A 19052-nucleotide genomic window follows, 5' to 3' on the forward strand; every position below is an offset into this window, starting at 1 on the left:
CTCCATAATGCTGTCTCTGTCCTGATCCTGTCTCACTGACTGACTGGTGCCTCTTGTGTATCACCACCCTTCATCCCTGTCCTCTGTCTTTCTCCCACCCCCCACCCCCACCCAGAACCTCTTCTCTCTTCCTACTGCTCCCATTGGAGCAGAAGTGCCCCCCATTCACTACAGTCAGAGAGAGTCTGGGTGGCAACCTAACCCTGCCCTCTCTCACCCCATCATTCACCTTTCCAACCCTTTTTTACCCAGATTGTTCTCGCACTTCTCTTTCCCTCCCTCCCTCCTTCTGTCTTCCTCTCTCTACAGCAGACAGCAGGTACTCACAGTATGATATCTTTCTGTCTCTCCTCTCCACCTCTTTTATTCCCTCCCTTTGTCTCTCTCCTCCCTGTCTCTCTCCTCCCTGTCTCCTTCTCTCTCTCTGCCTCAATAAGGTTAAGGATAAACCAAAGACGCTCTCTGTCTCTCTCTGTCTCCCTCTCTGTCTCTCTGTCTCCCTCTCCGTCTCCCTCCTCATCTCCTCCCTGTCTCTCTCCTCCCTGTCTCTCTCCTCTCCTCCCTGTCTCCCTCTCTATCTCTGCCTCAATAAGGTTAAGGATAAACCAAAGACGCTCTCTGTCTCTCTCTGTCTCCCTCTCTGTCTCCCTCCTCATCTCCCCCCTGTCTCTCTCCTCCCTGTCTCTCTCCTCTCCTCCCTGTCTCCCTCTCTCTCTCTGCCTCAATAAGGTTAAGGATAAACCAAAGACGCTCTCTGTCTCTCTCTGTCTCCCTCTCTGTCTCCCTCCTCATCTCCTCCCTGTCTCTCTCCTCCCTGTCTCTCTCCTCTCCTCCCTGTCTCCCTCTCTCTCTCTGCCTCAATAAGGTTAAGGATAAACCAAAGACGCTCTCTGTCTCTCTCTGTCTCCCTCTCTGTCTCCCTCTCTGTCTCCCTCTCTGTCTCTCTCTCTCTGTCTCTCTCTCTGTCTCCCTCCTCATCTCCGCCCTCCTTCCCTCTTTCCGTGGTGTGTAAACTGTAAACTGCAGGTGTTCCGTGTATGATATCTCTCGTAATGGCTCACATGATGGTGCAGGGAAGTCTCAGAATCGTATGTGGTCATTGAGTAAGAGGTAATGTGTTGTTTTGAAGCCACACCACCTCTAGTAACCATATGTACTTCAACTGCCTATAGGGGGGAACGGAAGCCTTCAGAGTATTAGCTGTTGTGTAGTAATAGGGTAACTAGCCTAACAGGTTACTGATACACAATAATCTAGAAGAAAAAGAAACGCACACCTATTAAGACGAGGTGCTGGCTAGTGGAGTAGAAACTTGAAAATAAAAGAGAGTACACTCTTGGAGCTCAGATGCAAAAATTGAATAACAACGTTTCGACAGCCAAGCTTCTTCATCAGGGTATAATCATATACTGATACACAATAACCACTAGTAACCTAGTTTGTTTGTGGAAGTGCTTCTCCTAGGTAGGCTAACCCTGTGCTGTGGCTTTGAACGTAAAGAGTTCAGGAGGACCCTGAGGACTACAGTCAGTCAGTCAGTAATCAGTAATACATGATCAGGCCTGGAACCAGAGCTGCTTTCTGTTGCATGGTTGGCCTGCTCCTTTCTCTCAGTCTCTCTCTCCAGGCAAGGACCCAAGCACTGTGACACAATGGGGTCAGGTAAGGTAGGGAGACTGCGTGTGTGTATATGTGTGTGTGTGCAGGCAGGAGGCCCCTCCTGCGGTGTCGTGTGTTTGTTTGGATGGTAAACGTAGTCTGATACTTTACACAGCACAATGCAGCAGCTTGAGTCCCCCTCAGCGTCCACTGGATACTGTGTGTCTTTCTGCACATTCCTTTGTGGTCATATTATCTAACCAGGTGAATTTGTTAAAGTGGGACCATAGTTACACACATTAGATTTTAGCTGTTTTTTAGGTGTCTGCTCTGCTCCTCTCTTAGACTATAGATGAATCAAACAGGACCAAACCAGCACCATAGGCAACAATACATTACAGTGACATGCAGGCTTGTGCTTGTTTCAGTACATGTTTATTTCTGTGTAATAGATTTGAATATGCAAAGTTACCTAAAGCACAGAGACTCGGCAGCTGACATACACTGTTCTCTGTCTCTGTGTCTATGCAAGATGGGATCACTGGCTGCACGACAAGCCTCATCTCTCTCTCAAAATTCAATTTCAATTTAAGGGCTTTATTGGCATGGGACACATAGGGTAACATTGCCAAAGCAAGTGAACTAGATCAACAAAAGTGAAAGAAACAATCAAAATGAACAGTAAACATTACACTCACAGAAGTTCCAAAAGAATAAAGACATGTCAAATGTCATTATGTGGAAATAGTTAAAGTACAAAAGGGAAAATAAGCATAAATATGGGTTGTATTTACAGTGGTGTTTCTTCTTCACTGGTTGCCCTTTTCTTGTGGCAACAGGTCATAAATCTTGCTGCTGTGATGGCACACTGTGGTATTTCACCTAATCGAATTCTTTGTGGATCTGTGTAAACTGAGGGAAATACAATAAGGGCACAAGGCGAGACCCAAATGCAGACACAGGAGGCAGATGGTTGGGCTCCGATATTTATTATAACAACGGGGTAGGCCAAAGGCAAGTCGAGGACAGGTGAGAGTTCATAAACCAGGTAAAAGTCCAAACAGTACCAGGCGATAGGCAGAGTGGTCAGAACAGGCAGAGTGGTCAGAACAGGCAGATTCGGTTTCAGGATAGACAAGTGTCACAACCAGGGGGCTAGGAAAAAACAGAGACTGGGAAAAATAGGGGCTAGGAAAACCGCTAGTTGACTTGGCAAAACAAGACGAACTGGCACAGAGAAACAGGAAACAGGAATAAATACACCAGGGACTAATGGGGAAAACAGGTAACACCTAGAGGTGGGTGGAGACAATCACAAAGACAGGTGAAACAGATCAGGGCGTGACAAATATGTGTCTCTAATATGGTCACACATTTGGCAGGAGTGCAGCTCAGTTTCCACCTCATTTTGTGGGCAGTGTGCACATAGCCTGTCTTCTCTTGAGAGCCATGTCTGCCTACGGCGGCCTTTCTCAATAGCAAGACTATGTTCACTGAGTCTACATAGTCAAAGCTTTCCTTAAGTTTGGGTCAGTCACAGTGGTCAGGTATTCTGCCACTGTGTACTCTCTGTTTAGGACCAAATAACATTCTAGTTTGCTCAGTTTTTTGTTAATTCTTTCCAATGTGTCAAGTAATTATCTTTTTGTTTTCTCATGATCTGGTTGGGTCTAATTGTGCTGCTGTCCTGGGGCTCTGTGGGGTCTGTTTGTGTTTGTGAACAGAGCCAGCTTGCTTAGGGGACTCTTCTCCAGGTTCATCTCTCTGTAGGTGATGGCTTTGTTATGGAAGGTTTGGGAATCGCTTCCTTTTAGGTGGTTGTAGAATCTAACGTCTCTTTTATGGATTTTGATAATCGGCCTATGTCACACCCTGACCATAGTTTGCTTTGTATGTTTCTATGTTTTGGTTAGTCAGGGTGTGATCTGAGTGGGCATTCTATGTTGGATGTCTTGTTTGTCTATTTCTATGTCTGGCCTGATATGGTTCTCAATCAGAGGCAGGTGTTAGTCATTGTCTCTGATTGGGAACCATATTTAGGTAGCCTGGGTTTCACTGTGTGTTTGTGGGTGATTGTTCCTGTCTCTGTGTTTGCACCAGATAGGACTGTTTAGGTTTTCACATTTCATTGTTTTGTAGTTTATTCATGTATAGTTTTCCTTTATTAAACAAACACGAATCATCACCACGCTGCGTTTTGGTCCGCCTCTACTTCACAACAGGAAAACCGTTACAGCCTAACTCTGCTCTGCATGCAGTATTTGGTGTTTTACATTGTACACAGAGGATATTTTTGCAGAATTCTGCATGCGGAGTCTCCATTTGGTGTTTGTCCCATTTTGTGAATTCTTGGTTGGTGAGTGGAACCATAAAGGGCAATGGGTTCTATAACGGATTCAAGTATTTTTTTAGCCAGATCCTAATTGGTATGTCAAATTTTATGTTCCTTTTGATTGCATAGAATGCCCTTCTTGCCTTGTCTCTAAGACTCTTGCCTTCTTGCCTTGTCTTGAAGACAGCTTTGTGGAAGTTATCTGTGGTGCTGATGTTTAGGCTGAGGTATGTATAGTTTTTTGTGTGCTCTAGGGCAACAGTGTCTAGATGGAATTTGTATTTGTGGTCCTGGCGACTGGGCCTTTTTTGGAACACCATTATTTTGGTCTTACTGAGATTTACTGTCATGGCCCAGGTCTGTCAGAATCTGTGCAGAAGATCTAGGTGCTGCTGTAGGCCCTCCTTGATTGGGGAGAGAAGCACCAGATCATCAGCAAACAGTAGACATTTGACTTCAGATTCTAGTATGGTGAGGCTGGGTGCTGCAGATTGTTCTAGTGCCCTCGCCAATTCATTGATATATATGTTGAAGAGGGTGGGGCTTAAGCTGCATCCCTGTCTCACCACACGGCCCTGTGGAAAGAAATGTGTTTTTTGCCTATTTTAATCGCACACTTGTTTGTGTACATGGGTTTTATAATGTTGTATGTTTTTCCCCCAACACCACCTTCCATCAATTTGTATAGCAGACCCTCATCCCAAATTGAGTCAAAAGCTTTTTTGAAATCAACAAAGTATGAGAATACTTTGCCTTTGTTGTGGTTTGTTTGTTTGTAAATTGGGGTGTCCAGGGTGAATACGTGGTCTGTCGTACGATAATTTGGTAAAAAGCCAATTTGACATTTGCGCCATACATTTACGTTTTCACTGAGGAAATATACAAGCCTGCTGTTAACGATAATGCAGAGGATTTCCCCAAGGTTGCTGTTGACGCATATCCCACGGTAGTTATTGGGGTCAAATTTGTCTCCACTTTTGTGGATTGGGGTGATCAGTCCTTGGTTCCAAATATTGGGAAAGATGCCAGAGCTAAGGATGATGTTAAAGTGTTTAGGTATAGCCAATTGGAATTTGTGGTCTGTATATTTTATAATTTCATTGAGGATATCATCAACACCACAGGCCTTTTTGGGTTGGAGGGTTTGTATTTTGTCCTGTAGCTCATTCAAGGTAATTGGAGAATCCAGTGGGTTCTGGTAGTCTTTAATAGTTGATTCTAAGATTTGTATTTGATCATGTATATGTTTTTGCTGTTTGTTATTTGTTATAGGGTTTACCCATACATGTGTGTTTTACCCATACATCTCCGTTGTCTATGGATTCTTCAATTACATTGAGCTGATTTCTGACGTGCTGTTCTTTTTTTCCCCGTAGTTTATTTCTGTATTGTTTAAGTGATTCACCATAGTGAAGGCGTATGCTCAGGTTTTCTGCGTCTATATGTTTTTTGTTGGACAGGTTTCTCATTTTATTTCCTAGGTTTTTGCGTTCTTCATCAAACCATTTGTCATTGTTGTTAATTTTCTTCGGCTTTCTGTTTCCTTTTTTTTTTATTTGATAGGGAAGCTGAGAGGTCAAATATACTGTTTAGGTTTTCTACTGACAAGTTTATACCTTCACTATTACAGTGAAATGTTTTGTTCAGGAAGATGTCTAAAAGGGATTGAATTTGTTGTTGCCTAATTGTTTTTTGCTAGGTTTCCACACTACATTCCTTCCATCTATAGCATTTCTTAATATTATTAATTTCCTTTGGCTTTGATGCCTCATGATTGAGAATTGCTCTGTTCAAGTAGACTGTGATTTTGCTGTGATCTGATAGGGGTGTCAGTGGGCTGATTGTGAATGCTCTGAGACACTTTGGGTTGAGGTCAGTGATAAAGTAGTCTACAGTACTACTGCCAAGAGATGAGCTATAGGTGTACCTACCATAGGAGTCCCCTCGAAACCCACCATTGACTATGTTCATACCCAGCATGCGACAGAGCGGCAGGAGTTTTGATCCGTTTTGTTGGTTATGTTGTCGTAGTTGTGCCTCGAGGGCATATGGGGGAGGGAATGCTGTCACCTCCAGGTTCTGGCATTTAGGTCGCCACAGACGAGTACATGTCTCTGGGCCTGGAAATGATTGATTTCCCCCTCCAAGATGGAGAAGCCTTCTTCATTAAAGTATAGGGATTCTCTCTCTTTTTCTCTCTCTCTCCCAGTCTCTCACACACACACACACACACACACACACACACACACACACACACAATCCCTGATGGTGGTGGCATTGAGGTGGAATGCCCTGATACCCTGGTCTCTGTGGTGATGTGTGTTGATTGATGGAGGGGCAGAGTGGTGGGAGGTGAGGTGTGTTAATCACGCCTGGGCAGTTGAATCCCCCTCGTCACGATTCAGTTGCCTGTATTCAATTACAGCCACAGAGGAGCGTATGAGCATTTTCATAAACACCGTTATTCCTGTATTTATTCCCCTCAGATGGAGGAATGAAGGAGGGAGTCTGAGAAGGAGTGAGAGAACAAGATAGTAGGGGATGAAGGGAAAGGAAGGCGATGGATAGCAAAGAAAATAGTGAGGTTAGAATGAGTGAGAGATGAAGGGAGAGAGGTAGGAAGAGATACTGTAGTGAGAAAAAAGAAAGGAAAGGAGGTAGCTGTTTAGCATCTCAATGTGTTTGACCCCAATCCCTCAGCAGGATGACACACACACACACACACACACACACAATACTGCCTGCCAATTAGAAGCCAATATTTAGCTGTTTTAATTACGTCTCACTGTGAGGAGGCGTCTCTCGTTGGATTTACATGCGGCCAGGCTCAGCCCTGTATCAATTTGGTTTGGAACGGGGCCCGGCCCAGGCAGACACCCTCCCACCCTGGCATCCGGATGGGCAGACAGGCAGCAGAGGCTGGCCAGTCTGCACTCTCCTCCGTTGTCTTTTATGTTTTCACAGAATATTCCAGCCAACCACCAAAGCCTCTGCTTAGAAACATATAATGCATACTGTAAATATCAATTACTGGTTCCAACAGTATTAGCAATTCATATCAGTCCATGGAATACACAGGGGCGTGAAAGCACTGGTTTAGAGTAGAGGTCACACAGAGGGTAAAGGGGATTCTATGGCACTTAGGAGCTGTTCGAAAATAGGTGGAATAGATAGGAAATATCTGCAGAGCCAGGAGGAGAGGAGGAGGAGAAGGAGGAGGAGAAGGATGAGGAGGAGGAGAAGGATAAGGAGGAGGAAGAGAGGAAGTAGTTCACAGGAAGTTTAGAATGATTAAAAGCTCCTCTAGCAGGCAGGCAGGGCCAGAGGAGCTGCCGGGGAGGTGTGGCGACAGTTGATTTGATTTTTGGTTTCTATTTCTGTAGATGTTTCTTTAGGGTCGCGGTGCCACTGCAATATAGCATATAGTTAAGGAAGTGTACACTATCTTGAGGAGTATATTAAGGGCAGGGCAAATACTGTAATACTGTGTTGCTAAGACAAGGGCTCCCCTTATGCAAGCTTCTTCTTCAATTTATAGACTCCATGCCTACAAACCCGGTGTGAGTGTTTACCATTACATACATGCAATAGAGGATGAAATCAAAACAGTGATGTTCTGTAGCATAAACATCACAGTCATTTAGCATTTCAGAATTGTTGTTGTTGTCATTGTTGTCCTGGTCTCTGTAATACATTGGATTCAACTTCATAGAATAGCTAGTGAATCTGATGTATTGCCCATGAGGGCACATGTGGCCTGGCAGCCAGTGGACTTTGACTGGCTGTGACTGACTGACTGACTGTGACTGGGGACCATCATCCAGTCCACAGCCACAGAAAACCACAGAGCCTACCGCTGTTGGCGTCTGGATGAGAGTTGGTGCTTACAGCATGGACCCAGTGCAGACCCAGTGAGGTGAACTGAGTTCAATTGAGTTGAAGCTACTTGATATTGTTTTGTGGATGCCTGTACAGGGGTCAGATTAGCTTTAAGAAATCGGCATTTTCAAAATGCAGACCGTAAAAAAAATAGTGTTTTAAACCATTTCACCTGCGTTAACCCTTCAATAGAGTGATCAGGAACGTGCAACTGTAGTTTTTCTTCACACAAAATACATTTGTCATAAAATAGTTTTAATCAGATGATCACACAAGTGCAACACTATTTGGCTAGCAACCACACAAGTAAATTAGCTTACAATGAAAAAGTTAAGTATTTTTATGCATGGCCATCAGATTTCTCATGTTTATCATAGAAAGAATGTAGGCAGCTACGTTTCCTAATGTTTTGCCATTTTAAAAACTCCACCGGAGAAAAGTACAGCAGTCAGAGCGCTGTCTGCTGTTCGTCAATGCAGGAAGCGGATTTATCAAGACGATAGCAAATGTTTCTCATCCACGTGGAGAAGTGCAACTGAAGCACAAATGTGTCCTTTTATTAATGATTTGAAGCGAACCGTGACTGAAGCTGTATAGAAATGAAAATATGAAGCATTTTAGATGTGTGTTGTTGTTGTGTGAAAAATGCTGAATTCTGCGCGAATGTGACCCTGCTGTAGGATTAGTAGACATTGAGATCAAGGTTTGCCCCCTCCCTTGTTTTTTCTGATGGGTATTGAGTTGACAAGGAAGTATGCTGTGCGTCAGTTTCACATGGATTAGTTTGTGTGGTTTTATCCCAGCAGGTGTTCCAAACCATCTCTTTCCCTCTTTAGATTCTGTTCTATGGTTCTACATTAAAATTCAAAATATGCAAGCCTTTCTCACACACGCACACACACGCACGCACGCACGCACATGCACACACACTCACATACATGATACACACACGTACGCACTCACAAGCAAAGGTGTTGGAATGTGAGGACTGTGAAGCTGACAGATGGATTGCAGCAGTATAATCAGTCTTCTGCTCGGTAGGTTATTTTATTCAGGAGCAAGTGCTGCTCCTAGAGCGAAGCAAGGGACCGTGGAGAGGAAAGAGCAGAAGAGAAGGGAGGAGGAGGGGTAAGAGGCGCTATGCCATTCCAATCTTTTTATTAGGTGAGTGTTCCGATTGATCCCAACCTTTCCCTCTGCGGGCAGCTGTCCGGAATCCCGCTCCGAGACACCGAGCATGGTGACATTTTGGCTTCTGTGCTCCGAGCCACACGGGCACGGCAGCTTCTGGCAATTGTGTGCGTGCATGTTGGGGTGTGTGTGTTTGACTGGTATGACCTATTACAGTGAGGCCAGGCGGTATCTCTCACAACTAAAGTAAGGCTTTTAGCACAGTGAATTGTAATGAAATTCTCCAGTTTGGGAACATTTTGGCTTCCTAGTAGATTACAACGACAATGGATGGAGAGAGTGTCGCCACTGCTCAACGGGAATAGCCTATGCAGCTGCCAACACCTCACACATGTTGACACATTTACACTGACATCACCCCAGCATTCCTACCACCGGAGCTGAAGACAAAGAAACAACAACACAACATCTTTCTGCATTCAAGCAGCCCTTCGCAGCTGATTCTGACCGGGCCAAAGACATTACAAGAGTGATAGGTATGTTTATAGCCACGGTGCCGTGGATATGCGCTGATTGTCGTTGGTTGAGAAGAATAGGGGGAAAGTGCTCAAGCCACATTACGAATTTTGCCCCTAAGCACTAATTTCAGCAAACCGGTAGTACCCGCTAGATGTCGACCGATTATGATTTTTCAACTCCGATACCAATTATTGGAGGACCAAAAAAAGCCGATACCGATTAATCAGCAGATTTTATTTATTTATTTGTAATAATGACAATTGCAACAATACTGAATGAACACTTATTTTAACTTAGTATAATACATCAATAAAATCAATTTAGCTTCAAATAAAATGAAACATGTTCAATTTGATTTAAATAATGCAAAAACAATGTGTTGGAGAAGAAAGTAAAAGTGCAATATGTGCCATGTAAGAAAGCTAATGTTTAAGTTCCTTGCTCAGAATATGAAAGCTGGTGGTTCCTTTTAACATGAGTCTTCAATATTCCCAGGTAAGAAGTTTTAGGTTGTAGTTATTATAGGAATTATAGGACTATTTCTCTCTATACGATTTGTATTTCATATACCTTTGACTATTGGATGTTCTTATAGGCACTTTAGTATTGCCAGTGTAACAGTATAGCTTCCGTCCCTATCCTCGCTCCTACCTGGGCTCGAACCAGGAACACATCGACAACAGCCACCCTCGAAGCAGAGTTACCCATGCAGAGCAAGGGGAACAACTACTCCAAGTCTCAGAGCGAGTGACATTTGAAACGCTATTAGCGCGCACCCCGCTAACTAGCTAGCCATTTCAGATTGGTTACACCAGCCTAATCTCGGGAGTTGATAGGCTTGAAGTCATAAACAGCGCAATGCTTGAAGCACAGCGAAGAGCTGCTGGCAAAACGCCCAAAAGTGCTGTTTGAATGAATGCCTACGAGCCTGCTGCTGCCTACCATCGCTCAGTCCGACTGCTCTATCAAATCATGGACTTAATTATAACATAATAACACACAGAAATACAAGCCTTAGGTCATTAATATGCTCGAATCCGGAAACTATAATTTCGAAAACAAAACGTTTTATTTCAGTGAAATATGGAACCGTTCCGTATTTTATCTAACGGATGGCATCCCTAAGTCTAAATATTGCTGTTACATTACACAACCTTCAATGTTATGTCACAATTACGTAAAATTCTGGCAAATTAGTTCGCAACGAGCCAGGCGGCCCAAACTGTTGCATATACACTGACACAATTTCACCTGGTTAATAATGCCTGCTAACCTGGATTTCTTTTAGCTAAATATGCAGGTTTAAAAATATATACTTCTGTGTATTGATTTTAAGAAAGGCATTGATGTTTATGGTTAGGTATAAGTTGGAGCAACGACAGTTCTTTTTCGCGAATGCGCACCGCATCAATTATATGCAACGCAGGACACGTTAGATAAACTAGTAATATCATCAACCATGTGTAGTGTGTATAACCATGTGTATAACTAGTGATTATGATTGATTGTTTTTTATAAGATAAGTTTAATGATGAGTAATCGTGTGTCTTCATTTAAAGCTGCGATATGTAACCTTTTGGGAGGCTGAACCAAATTTACATAGAAATGTGTGTTATAGATCTGTAATTCTCATTGAAATCGTGTCTAAAAAGCGGTAGATCTGTTCTGTCAATCAATCAAATGTATTATAAAGCCCTTCTTACATCAGCTGATGTCACAAAGTGCTGTACAGAAACCCAGCCTAAAACCTCAAACAGCAAGCAATGCAGAGGTAGAAGCACGGTGGCTAGGAAAAACTCCCTAGAATGGCCGGAACCTAGGAAGAAACCTAGAGAGGAACCAGGCTATGAGGGGTGGCCAGTCCTCTTCTGTCTGTGCCGGGTGGAGATTATAACAGAACATGGCCAAGATGTTCAAATATTCATAGTTGACCAGCAGGGTCAAATAATAACAATAATCACAGTGGTTGTCGAGGATGCAACAGGCCAGCACCTCAGGAGTAAATGTCAGTTGGCTTTTCATAGCCGAGCATTCTATGTGCGCTGATTCAATGCTTCCCGTTCTTAAGTTTAGCTTTTTGCATCTTTTACTTTCGGTTTTGTACACCAGCATGTACAACAGCTGAAAATACAATACTTTTGGTTCTGGAAAATATATTTCCCAGCGGTTTAGATGGCACAATGGTTCTCTACACCAGCCTTTCTTAAAGTATGGGTCACGACCCACATGTTAATGGTGGGTTGCGACGTGTCAGAGTAAATGTATAATTATTTAATGAATTACAGGAATTGATTTGGCCAAGTGCATCTGCGCTGTCTGTTCAGTGCACTCTCTGTTCAGTGCGCTCTCTGTTCAGTGCGCTCCCTGTTCAGTGCGCTCCCTGTTCAGTGCGCTCCCTGTTCAGTTCGCTCCCTGTTCAGTGCGCTCCCTGTTCAGTGCGCTCCCTGTTCAGTGCGCTCTCTGTTCAGTGCGCTCTCTGTTCAGTGCGCTCTCTGTTCAGTGCGCTCTCTGTTCAGTGCGCTCTCTGTTCAGTGCGCTCTCTGTTCAGTGAGCTCTCTGTTCAGTGCGAGTTCCGGTTGTTTTGAACGTGGCATCTGCCACTGACCCACTCACCACCACTCACCACTGTCATCAAATCGACTCAAGCTAGCCACAAGTTCTGACTGAGTTCAAGCAACGAGTTTCTCTCTCTTGGTTGCATACAAACTTTGAGAAATAACGAGGAGCGCCCACAATGTGTTTTGTGCGGAGAAGTGCTTAGTGATGAGTCTCTCAAAATGAAAAAATGTCGACCAAACATCTACAGCGTGTAAACCCAGGGTCAGGGAGTTCTTTCAGAACAGGGCAGAATGCTTCAGGAAACAGTGCTTTGACAGTGGACAAGTAAGTTGTCATTTTATAACAGCTGATGATGATAAGCAGAAATAAGGAGTACTATCTCTCATAGAAGTAGATGTGAATTTCTCTTTCAAACAATCCCCTTGTAAACAGCTAATAGCTAGCTAGCGAATGTTAGCCAAAGCACGCTAGCTAATGTTAGCCAAGCACGCTAGCTAGCTACTGATAGTGCAACCCTATGTAACATTTGATTTGATTTGATTTGAACATTACAGATGAGGATGATCAGGCCTATTGTCTCTCTTACTGTATAAATTATTGTTGTAAACAAGTCTAGGTTGGAACTGTTGCTGTTAAAATACAAGTAGTAATTTCTTTCTGAACTTGAATAAACTGAGTTGCTCTTCTGGGTTGCTCATCTACAGCAGGAAGCAGTCTCCTGCATGCCAGAGAAAGCAGTAGATGTCCTGATCCAGTTTGGCACCACATACCCACGTGAGTCAGGGTTCTCAACTCTGGAATACTTCAAAACAAGTACAGAAACAGACTGAATGCTGAGAATGACATCAGTTTTGTAGAATAGACCTGCTTGTTGAATCTTCAACCAGCCACACACCTCTCATTAGGACTGTGTGTGTGTGTTTTCTGGGCTACCTCTGTGTTAGGTGATCAATCAGTTTATTCCAGTTCTGAATAAAAAATATTTATTTTAACAGCAACAGTTCCAACCTAGACCTTCTATCAACAATACTTCCTACAGTAAGATGTACAGGATGCCTGATCATTTTTCATCTGTACTGTTACTTAGGGTTGCACTATCAAAAACTGAGCCCGTGTGTGCGTGAGTGTGTGTGTGTGTGTGTTTTTAAATGTCTGTGTGATGTGATCAATCAGTTTATTCCAGTTCAGAATGAAAATGATGTATTGTATTTTACCAACAACCTAGACAGATGTGTAAGAGTTTTTAATGGAAAAAATAAATATTAATTTCTATCTATATTGGTATTTAATTTAATTGTTAATTGTTTTTGTCTATATTGCATTTGTTTTAGGCTGGCATAAGGGCAATGAAATGTACCAATATTTACATATAGTTACATGTTTTCATAAACTTGGCTCCCAGGAAAACACATGCTTTCTAATTTGGGTCCCAGGCTGCAAATGTTTAAGAACCCCTGCTCTATGCTATACTCTTGTTTTGTCACATAAACTGAAATTAGGCTAACTATTATCATTTTAGCAAACAGGAAATGGCAGAGAGATTCCTGCATAGTGCATCTTTAAGAAAATCTAAAGTGTTGGTATTTGTGATTGTGCTCTCATCAGGTATTATAAGACTCATGATCATATATGGAATCAGGAATACAAATCCTTTGGATTTTCATAAATAAAGCCAAATTAAATACATTAACTGTTGGCGTCCTGTGGTCCCCTAAGGACAGGGGTCAGAGTGGAGCACCATGGTTATGTAAATGTTAGCGAAGGCTCAGGGCGACCATGACCAGAGCTCTCATTTGTGTGTCAACCTGAAGAGGAGCGATTGGTCCTGACAGGCAGGCGTCCGTGGCTGATGCTGCTGTCTCTCTCTCTTCTGTCTCCACATGGTCACATAACAGCCTGCTAGACATTATGATCTCTCATAATGACAAATATGATGCTTGATTGGTTTAGATTTAGACCTATCACTTTAGATTGGTTTAGATGTAGACCTATCACTTTAGATTGGTTTAGATGTAGACCTATCACTTTAGATTGGTTTAGATGTAATGAAGCAGAGAAACACATTTTTTGAAAGTCTGACATCACATATCCCTGAGCGCCAGAAAAAAACTGTTCAACCAAAGAATTTGAATAAACGGTCAGACTTGAATCATGTTAGAGCAGCCTGGGAAAGACTCAGACTCTGTTCCTCCACTTTTTCTACACCATTCATATTCTATTAATCTCTACCAGAGTAACATGTTGTGTGAATGGTTGGAACTGTGGTATCAGGTTTACATTTAGCCTCTCAGCAGTCAGCCTCCATTCCATCTCCTAACACTAAACGGACCGAAGCACAACCATCAGAGAGAGATGACAATGACGATAGTGATACAAAACATCCATACATGTTCTGCATTAGTGAGACACAGCACCTCTACTCAGAAACAGTGAGGTGAGACACAGTACATTTACTCAGAAACAGTGAGGTGAGACACAGTACCTCTACTCAGAAACAGTGAGGTGAGACACAGTACCTCTACTCAGAAACAGTGAGGTGAGACACAGTACCTCTACTCAGAAACAGTGAGGTGAGACACAGTACCTCTACTCAGAAACAGTGAGGTGAGACACAGCACCTCTACTCAGAAACAGTGAGGTGAGACACAGTACCTCTACTCAGAAACAGTGAGGTGAGACACAGTACCTCTACTCAGAAACAGTGAGGTGAGACACAGCACCTCTACTCAGAAACAGTGAGGTGAGACACAGTACCTCTACTCAGAAACAGTGAGGTGAGACACAGTACCTCTACTCAGAAACAGTGAGGTGAGACACAGTACCTCTACTCAGAAACAGTGAGGTGAGACACAGTACCTCTACTCAGAAACAGTGAGGTGAGACACAGCACCTCTACTCAGAAACAGTGAGGTGAGACACAGTACCTCTACTCAGAAACAGTGAGGTGAGACACAGTACCTCTACTCAGAAACAGTGAGGTGAGACACAGTACCTCTACTCAGAAACAGTGAGGTGAGACACAGTACATCTACTCAGAAACAGTGAGGTGAGACACAGTACCTCTACTCAGAAACAGTGAGGTGAGACACAGTACCTCTACTCAGAAACAGTGAGGTGAGACACAGTACATCTACTCAGAAACAGTGAGGTGAGACACAGTACATCTACTCAGATACAGTGAGGTGAGACACAGTACCTCTACTCAGAAACAGTGAGGTGAGACACAGTACCTCTACTCAGAAACAGTGAGGTGAGACACAGTACCTCTACTCAGAAACAGTGAGGTGAGACACAGTACATCTACTCAGATACAGTGAGGTGAGACACAGTACCTCTACTCAGAAACAGTGAGGTGAGACACAGTACATCTACTCAGAAACAGTGAGGTGAGACACAGTACCTCTACTCAGAAACAGTGAGGTGAGACACAGTACCTCTACTCAGAAACAGTGAGGTGAGACACACAGTACCTCTACTCAGAAACAGTGAGGTGAGACACAGTACATCTACTCAGAAACAGTGAGGTGAGACACAGTACATCTACTCAGAAACAGTGAGGTGAGACACAGTACCTCTACTCAGAAACAGTGAGGTGAGACACAGTACCTCTACTCAGAAACAGTGAGGTGAGACACAGTACATCTACTCAGAAACAGTGAGGTGAGACACAGTACATTTACTCAGAAACAGTGAGGTGAGACACAGTACCTCTACTCAGAAACAGTGAGGTGAGACACAGTACATCTACTCAGAAACAGTGAGGTGAGACACACAGTACCTCTACTCAGAAACAGTGAGGTGAGACACAGTACCTCTACTCAGAAACAGTGAGGTGAGACACAGTACCTCTACTCAGAAACAGTGAGGTGAGACACAGTACATCTACTCAGAAACAGTGAGGTGAGACACAGTACATCTACTCAGAAACAGTGAGGTGAGACACAGTACCTCTACTCAGAAACAGTGAGGTGAGACACAGTACCTCTACTCAGAAACAGTGAGGTGAGACACAGTACCTCTACTCAGAAACAGTGAGGTGAGACACAGTACATCTACTCAGAAACAGTGAGGTGAGACACAGTACCTCTACTCAGAAACAGTGAGGTGAGACACAGTACCTCTACTCAGAAACAGTGAGGTGAGACACAGTACCTCTACTCAGAAACAGTGAGGTGAGACACAGTACCTCTACTCAGAAACAGTGAGGTGAGACACAGTACCTCTACTCAGAAACAGTGAGGTGAGACACACAGTACCTCTACTCAGAAACAGTGAGGTGAGACACAGTACCTCTACTCAGAAACAGTGAGGTGAGACACAGTACCTCTACTCAGAAACAGTGAGGTGAGACACAGTACCTCTACTCAGAAACAGTGAGGTGAGACACAGTACATCTACTCAGAAACAGTGAGGTGAGACACAGTACCTCTACTCAGAAACAGTGAGGTGAGACACACAGTACCTCTACTCAGAAACAGTGAGGTGAGACACAGTACCTCTACTCAGAAACAGTGAGGTGAGACACAGTACCTCTACTCAGAAACAGTGAGGTGAGACACAGTACCTCTACTCAGAAACAGTGAGGTGAAAAACAGTACCTCTACTCAGAAACAGTGAGGTGAGACACAGTACCTCTACTCAGAAACAGTGAGGTGAGACACAGTACCTCTACTCAGAAACAGTGAGGTGAGACACACAGTACATCTACTCAGAAACAGTGAGGTGAGACACACAGTACCTCTACTCAGAAACAGTGAGGTGAGACACAGTACATCTACTCAGAAACAGTGAGGTGAGACACAGTACCTCTACTCAGAAACAGTGAGGTGAGACACAGTACCTCTACTCAGAAACAGTGAGGTGAGACACAGTACCTCTACTCAGAAACAGTGAGGTGAGACACAGTACCTCTACTCAGAAACAGTGAGGTGAGACACAGTACCTCTACTCAGAAACAGTGAGGTGAGACACAGTACCTCTACTCAGAAACAGTGAGGTGAGACACAGTACCTCTACTCAGAAACAGTGAGGTGAGACACAGTACATCTACTCAGAAACAGTGAGGTGAGACACAGTACCTCTACTCAGAAACAGTGAGGTGAGACACAGTACCTCTACTCAGAAACAGTGAGGTGAGACACAGTACCTCTACTCAGAAACAGTGAGGTGAGACACAGTACCTCTACTCAGAAACAGTGAGGTGAGACACAGTACATCTACTCAGAAACAGTGAGGTGAGACACAGTACCTCTACTCAGAAACAGTGAGGTGAGACACAGTACCTCTACTCAGAAACAGTGAGGTGAGACACAGTACCTCTACTCAGAAACAGTGAGGTGAGACACAGTACCTCTACTCAGAAACAGTGAGGTGAGACACAGTACCTCTACTCAGAAACAGTGAGGTGAGACACAGTACCTCTACTCAGAAACAGTGAGGTGAGACACAGCACCTCTACTCAGAAACAGTGAGGTGAGACACAGTACCTCTACTCAGAAACAGTGAGGTGAGACACAGTACCTCTACTCAGAAACAGTGAGGTGAGACACAGCACCTCTACTCAGAAACAGTGAGGTGAGACACACAGTACCTCTACTCAGAAACAGTGAGGTGAGACACAGTACCTCTACTCAGAAACAGTGAGGTGAGACACAGTACCTCTACTCAGAAACAGTGAGGTGAGACACACAGTACCTCTACTCAGAAACAGTGAGGTGAGACACAGTACATCTACTCAGAAACAGTGAGGTGAGACACAGTACCTCTACTCAGAAACAGTGAGGTGAGACACAGCACCTCTACTCAGAAACAGTGAGGTGAGACACAGTACCTCTACTCAGAAACAGTGAGGTGAGACACAGTACATCTACTCAGAAACAGTGAGGTGAGACACAGTACCTCTACTCAGAAACAGTGAGGTGAGACACAGTACCTCTACTCAGAAACAGTGAGGTGAGACACAGTACCTCTACTCAGAAACAGTGAGGTGAGACACAGTACCTCTACTCAGAAACAGTGAGGTGAGACACAGTACCTCTACTCAGAAACAGTGAGGTGAGACACAGTACCTCTACTCAGAAACAGTGAGGTGAGACACAGTACCTCTACTCAGAAACAGTGAGGTGAGACACAGTACCTCTACTCAGAAACAGTGAGGTGAGACACAGTACCTCTACTCAGAAACAGTGAGGTGAGACACAGTACCTCTACTCAGAAACAGTGAGGTGAGACACAGTACCTCTACTCAGAAACAGTGAGGTGAGACACAGCACCTCTACTCAGAAACAGTGAGGTGAGACACAGTACCTCTACTCAGAAACAGTGAGGTGAGACACAGCACCTCTACTCAGAAACAGTGAGGTGAGACACAGTACATCTACTCAGAAACAGTGAGGTGAGACACAGTACCTCTACTCAGAAACAGTGAGGTGAGACACACAGTACCTCTACTCAGAAACAGTGAGGTGAGACACACAGTACCTCTACTCAGAAACAGTGAGGTGAGACACAGTACCTCTACTCAGAAACAGTGAGGTGAGACACACAGTACCTCTACTCAGAAACAGTGAGGTGAGACACACAGTACCTCTACTCAGAAACAGTGAGGTGAGACACAGTACATCTACTCAGAAACAGTGAGGTGAGACACAGTACCTCTACTCAGAAACAGTGAGGTGAGACACAGTACCTCTACTCAGAAACAGTGAGGTGAGACACAGTACATCTACTCAGAAACAGTGAGGTGAGACACAGTACATCTACTCAGAAACAGTGAGGTGAGACACAGTACCTCTACTCAGAAACAGTGAGGTGAGACACAGTACCTCTACTCAGAAACAGTGAGGTGAGACACACAGTACCTCTACTCAGAAACAGTGAGGTGAGACACAGTACATCTACTCAGAAACAGTGAGGTGAGACACACAGTACCTCTACTCAGAAACAGTGAGGTGAGACACAGTACATCTACTCAGAAACAGTGAGGTGAGACACAGTACCTCTACTCAGAAACAGTGAGGTGACACACAGTACA

At 43.9% G+C, this 19052-nt stretch overlaps 1 protein-coding gene across 4 annotated transcripts in view; it reads left to right on the forward strand.

Moving 5' to 3' along the window:
- wasf1 (WASP family member 1) overlaps positions 1-19052 on the forward strand; it is a 128519-nt gene that overhangs the window by 8023 nt on the left and 101444 nt on the right. The window contains exon 2 of one of the 4 annotated variants that reach the window (XM_036976020.2): positions 12724-12793. The exons of the other annotated variants lie outside the window; for them this stretch is intronic. The gene's annotated coding sequence lies outside the window, so the exon portion shown is untranslated. The remainder of the gene's footprint in view (positions 1-12723; positions 12794-19052) is intronic. 4 annotated transcript variants of the gene reach the window in all.

Source organism: Oncorhynchus mykiss, chromosome 4, assembly GCF_057628025.1.
Source record: "Oncorhynchus mykiss isolate SJ-2025 chromosome 4, ASM5762802v1, whole genome shotgun sequence".
Taxonomy (NCBI): Eukaryota; Metazoa; Chordata; class Actinopteri; order Salmoniformes; family Salmonidae; genus Oncorhynchus; species Oncorhynchus mykiss.